Source organism: Arachis duranensis, chromosome 5, assembly GCF_000817695.3.
Source record: "Arachis duranensis cultivar V14167 chromosome 5, aradu.V14167.gnm2.J7QH, whole genome shotgun sequence".
Lineage (NCBI taxonomy): Eukaryota > Viridiplantae > Streptophyta > Magnoliopsida > Fabales > Fabaceae > Arachis > Arachis duranensis.
In genome coordinates, this window is record NC_029776.3 from 48,538,682 (window position 1) to 48,545,330 (window position 6,649).

A 6,649-nucleotide genomic window follows, 5' to 3' on the forward strand; every position below is an offset into this window, starting at 1 on the left:
CCTTGGCCGAAGCCTGGAGGGAATTGAAACAAAGAAAGCCTCACGTGGCATATATGTACATGTATATCTATACGGTAATGACACCTCAATACTTTACTACCATAAATTTCCATTCATTTCTATTAGCCTTTAGTATTTTCATTTCCTTCTTTCATACCGCTGAATGAACTTGGAGAAAAAAAATAAGAAAGGGAGAGAGTGAGTTAGAGAGAGACCGAATGCTTGGATGAAGAAACCGTAACCCACACTAAAAAATTCCAGCTTTGATTTTTTGAGATTCGTAATTCAATAAAAAATTTAATTTGATAAAAGTATTTGTATTTTTTTTATATATTAGCGTTATTTTTGTTCGGTAAAAGTTGACGGTGATATAGTTTATTTTTCTTTTGAGTTCCGCCAATTAAAATTTTAGGAGACACAGACAATTTCTGATGTTTTCTTCTTCAGCAGCTCAGTTAAAAAAACTTTTCCGTTACTTCGCGTATTTTGATTTTGTATGGAAATAGAGTTTAATAACTTTATAATAATTAAATGTGAATTTGATAAGTTAATGTCGATTTGATTGATTATTTTTTGAGTTTGAATGAGTTTATGTTAAATTTCTGTGTATTTGTGAGAATAATTTCTGGTATTAAAACAAGGAAAATAAAAGAGGAAGAAAAGAAAAGATTAAAAGAATTTAAAGAATCTCTACCACAGGAAAGCAAAGAGTAGGAATAAAGGAAACAAAAGAAAGAACGAAAAGGAAAGGAGATAAGTAGAAGTATTGTTTGGCATTGAGAACAAGTTGAGATGATTGTGTACCTGCTGAAAACGAACAGAAATATGGGGGTGAGTCTACCGAGATTTGTTTCTAAAGATACATCGGCCAATCCAGGGGATGGTCGCACTTGTAAGACAGAGGTTGCTACAGAGTTTATTAATACATACATTGGCTAGAGAGAGCCTCACCTGTAAGACCAAGGTTGTTTACAGAGGTTATGTTTGCATACATCGGCTCAAGAGAGTCGCACCTATAAGACAGAGGTTGTTTACAGAGGTTATGGCACTGAAAACCAAACTCAGACAAAGGTTGCTGAATTACGTCGGGAGTGGGTCGAAACCGACAGATGAGCTCATTACTTGCATTAGGGATAGACATGCATCATACTTATTTGCGCATATTTATTTGTGAGTATGTTTTCTGTGATTGTGGGTGCGCTAAATGATTAATTGAATTCTGTATTCTATAATTGTTGAATTAGATTGTACTTTGTTGACTGTTATTGCTGACCAAGTATATATCACTACAAGATTTATATATATTTGTGGGTGTTTTTTAAAGGGGGTTTTTAAAAACCTCCTTAATATATTTTATTTGTGACATTTTAATAAACTCCCACTAATTAACAATAAAACTCTACCACGTAATTAAAACTCTTTCAATATCCAGGAAAACACTTGAACAGAGAACCGAAGAGTCAGAGCTCATCGAAACCCTATGCTTGCGATAGACATCTCCACCGCCATCTCCGCCGCTGCCTCCGCCGCCATGGCCGCCGCTAGAGTTCATCTCCTTTCTGCTTCTGCGATAAAGCCATTAAGATCGAGCCAAGGCATCTCTTTCATCAACGCGTTTTCAGATCTAATCACAACGCCCAAGCCTTTGAGATCGAGAGAAAGTACCTCTTCGATCAACTCTCCTCCGCCAATGACGCTCGTGTTCTCCATCGGCATTCTATCCTTTGTGTACGCTCTTCTTTCCACTCGTTCTCAGTTTCTGGTTCTCCTTCTCTTTTTCCTTTTTATTCGTTTTCGTTGTTTTTCATCCGCAAATTCTGAATGCTTTGCTATGTGATATAACATTGTTCAAATTATCAAGCACTCCAAGTGTTTGATGAATTGTTTATTCTCTTAATTGAAATTCTGATAAATTGATTTGCTAATTTTTGAATTTTGATTTCGTGATACTCTTTTATTCTGATACTAATATTTCATGATACTGATAAATTGAGATTCAAGTGTGTTCCCTACAGCATTGGGTGTGAATCCAATGATCACTGTTATATATATTTAAAACTTTTCTCTGCTTCTGTATCTCTAGTGGTCTAGAATGAAAATCTTTGTTCAAATAACACACGTTGAGAAAAAAAAAATTGTAATAACTTTTAAGAGAGTTGTTCAATCATTCTGAGTGTTTAGTGTATCAGTGTTTGTTTTGTCATAACATCTTTTAGTTAAAACTTTTGAGGCTTTAATAGTCAGCTTAAGTTAGTAAAAAGTAGATTTAGACAACCTTCATGTCCTTACATAACACTGAATATTTTTTCTAATTTTATATATTTCAATGGCACATATATACAGTGAGGGAAACTTGACATCTATATCAAATTGAAATTTAAGATGATAGTGATATACTTTTGGACCAGGTTTAGTAAAAATTTGAGAAGACCATGGCAGATTATCTTTGAAGCTCAAATAATACATTTTCAGTATCAATGAGGAAGGCTCAAGCAGAGGTAGATTCACTGTTGGGTACAAGAACACCAACTTACGAATCACTTTAAAAACTGCAGTAGGTGCTCATTTCATGTCAGATTTTTACTTGCTTCCACCTGTTTGATAGCCAATATTTTATTAGAAAATACAAGATATATAAATTTATCATAAACGGTCAATAATCTTATTTTCTAGGGAAAAGGGAAAGGAAGAGAGGGGGGATGCCATGTCAAGATGAAAAACTGGCAGCATTAAAATAGGGACTCTCTTCCCAGAAATTAAAGAGTCATTACAACACGTTTAAATTGAAGATAATTGAAATCCCCTGCTTGCTTTATTTGAATTATTTTTTAACTGCTATGCGAGCTGTTGGTCCAACTCTTCTCACGATTTGGTAATTTCTTTTGTTGATTCAGGTTGGAAGAGTTTGCTTGCTGTTGGTCCAACTCTTCTCAAGGACTAATCTCTGTTAAAGCTTTATCGCTTGATCAACTTGTAGGTTATGCTCGCTACTGTCCGATGTGAAGAAACTGCCCGGGAGAAGTATAAAGCTGCAAAGAAGGTATTAAGAGCACTTGAAAAAAAGGGGACTCATATTCGACTGAATTAGTTGATTGATTTTATTCAATCTACCAACATAAAGATATATATAACTGCTACTGCTGTTTAAAATTTCATCATAATGAAGTTAATTATTGCCTATATCCTTGATCTATATATGAACCTAATTAATTCTAATTGCTAGCATGAGATATTTAAGGTGAATGATTATAAGCTAGCTAGCAATATTATTTATGCATTCCTAATTACTAATGCTAGCTAGGGAAGTTTCTTTCAAATCAGGAATTGCATCAACTGGAAGAGGATATGAAACGTAGCCCTACTGAATATTTGAACAGGCTCAGTTCACAAATTGATACTTGTTTGTCAGAGTGAGTATAATTGACTTTTCATGACACCATAACATTGAATTTTTTGTTCATATTAGAATGCTAGTAGTAGCAATGGTTTTGATTGTTCTATGTGTTGGAAAAAGAAGGCTTCATACTTTTTTCCCACTTTAGTTGGAAAAAGATTGATGTTGTAATGTAAGAAATGAAAACCTACCAGGTTCTAGCTCTTAACTGCATGCTTATTGTTTCCTTTGTCATCATTTGTGAAATCGAATAGAAAGAATGGTTGTGAATTTAGGCGTAGTTTATGGGTTAATATTCCACATAAGTCATAACACAGAATGATATAATGAAGATGGAACATCTCTCTGTTTATATTATATATTATTATATTAATTAATGGTGGTTTAGTAACTATTAATTCGTGTCTTGCATCTAGGTCTCTGTTTGCTTCTAAGGCGATAAAAGCTGGAGATTGTATTTGAAGGTTCCTTATAGAGTGGTAGGCATCCACTCTTAATCTTTCCTCAAACTATATGTTATGGCTTGCTTTATATATGTCACAATGACAAGTCACTCTTGATAACATAGTATTTTGTAATTGGTTTTGTAGCAAATAACAGCAGATAATATCCCTGCTAAGGTCACATCTCTGATCAGTGAGGAAGTTGCGAATGTTGCAAAACTTGCTGTTCTTCTTCTAATTGAGGGGAAATTGGGTAAGGTACCATTGTTATCATGTTCCTGTAAAAGGTTTCATCTGAAATTTGGGAATTGTTGAACTTTTGCAAATTTTTGAGTTTTGCTCTTGGTAAAATCTAGAAGCTTGCTTGTATGTCTGAAATATCTCTCTGTATGCAGGACTCTCAGTAAAATCCTTATATCTGCCGTCTACCATGGCAAGAGAAGTTGCATAACACGGCAGGTTTTCTTTTCATTTTGGTTTTTGAGTAATGATCTCTATCTTTTTAACATGGTAAAAATTGTTCTTGTTACATGGTGTATGACTATGATTTATTTTTCTTTTACACATTTCATTACCTTGTGCTATTATAAACTATATTATTAACTATGGTATTTCTTTTGATCTTAGACTTTTTAGAATGAAAGTGAGCTGGAGATGATTCATCGAAGCTCGGTTTATTGGGAAATAATTAACCAAAAGTCTCAAATTGAAAGGGACTTCTTGGCGATCAGGCCTGTAAGTGCTTTGTGCCGGCTATATATATTATGAAATGCAAGTCATTTTCTGCCAGGGGAGGAATACACATATATAATAGGATGAAATATTTTAAGAAAAAACTAATCAGAATATAGAAACTTTATACTAGAATAGGTAGTCTTGGAATATGGAGTATAAGAGATCATGATGAATTGATTACTGCTATATTTGAAATTTAGAATCATCAAGAGTTCTTTCAATCAAAATTAAAGAAATGTATTGAGGACAATAGAAGAACAATGTTTGAGACAGAAGATCTTGGGATTTCTATTCTTCAAGATTTGCATGCACAACGACAGTCTCTACTGCAAGCAAATAACACAGTAGTGTTTAACTTTCTTGAATAACTAACGATTTGTCTGCTTTTCTTTTGGTAATTAGTTATATTTTAAGAACTATACACCCCTGAAATAAAAGCTTAGGCAGTATTTTGAGTTTTATCTCTGGAATTTGACTCTCATGTGGAATTTGTATAGTGTGTTTCTAGTTTTTTAACTTTATTTGCAGTTGAAGATATGCTCTTTTGTCTATTGATGGTTATGTCATCTCATGCGGCTTTATGGAGTAATATTCTATAGTTATAATCTCTTCTATAGTTATATTCTATAGTTATATTCTATAGTTATGTTCATTGTTCAAGAGTTTGGACACAAGTCTATATGTTATCATGTTATTTTTAATATTTTGTAGTTGTAATTAATGTGATTGGAAAATGATGGTAGTGTACTATATTTTGTTTTAAAGTATTTCTTTTATTTTAATTTTTTCTACATTTTTAATGTCTTGTTTAAAAATTTTTTTTATAATAAATAATTAGTAGTGTAATAAACTAATAATAATGTAGATTAATTTTTAAAAATTATATTGATTGGTTTGAAACCTCCACATAATAGCTATTATTTTTAAAATGAAAAGTCTTTTTGTGGGGTTTTTAAACCGCCACAAACATTGACCAAGAACTGCCACAAAAGTCTAATATAAAACCTCCACTAAACACATACAAAACCTCCACTGAATAGATTGTGAAGGTTTTTAAAAACCCCCACAAAAGACCTCGTGGCACCTCAAATTTTGGGGGTTTTAGAAACCCCCACAAACCATTTGGTGGGGGTTATAAACCTCCACAAATAAGAAAAAAAACCTCCACAAATAAACAAGAACCTTGTAGTGTATAGAATGAACTTAACTCCTAATCCCGACCCTACTAAGAACTCCCCAATTCTTACCCCCTATTTCCACTCTTTTCAGCTACAGGTGCAAAAGTTTATTGCGAAAACTGTAGGAGCACAAAGGAATATGTTTACGAATTGAGTTGTTAGAATTTATTTTCTCTCGCCTTTTTAGTTATAGTTTTATTCAGAGGGGTAGGTTCTGTAATTGCTTTTGTATGTAATACTACAATGTATTATTAATATTAAGTATGTGAATATGTGTTGTTTGTTCTTGTTGAAAAAGTTATAAGTTTTAGTAAAACCATCCGTAGATTTACGCGTAAAGACTCAATATTAAATAGATAATAAAAGGAATTAGGTTAATAATGCCTTATTTTTTATACGATCATGAGGTGCTAAAAAGTTAGGTGTTGCATATTTCACTTTTTGTTATTTATATATTTAAATTTTTTTGAGAATTATTTTTTTAATTTCATAATAAATAATATTTTAAAATTTGAATAATTTATTAATTAATTTATACGTATTATATCATGCATTCAAGAATTTATTGAAAAAATATTAATATAATAAATAAAAATATTTTAAAAAAATATTATATATATCAATTTTTTTAAAATAAATAAGTCCCTGACAAATAAATTTTTAATCAATTTGATCTTAAAATGATATTGTTTTATTCATACAAAAAATAAATTCTTGACCAATTTAAATTTAGAGACAAATCAATACTTGCCATTTTCTAACTATTTACGTTGACATTTAACCATTTACATCAGCAGTTTCTATTAGTGTTTGAAAAAAAAAATCACAAAAGGAGCATGTTATTTTATGGAGATAAAAAAAAGACCAAAATGATTTTTTTTGGTCAGAAATCACGTTAT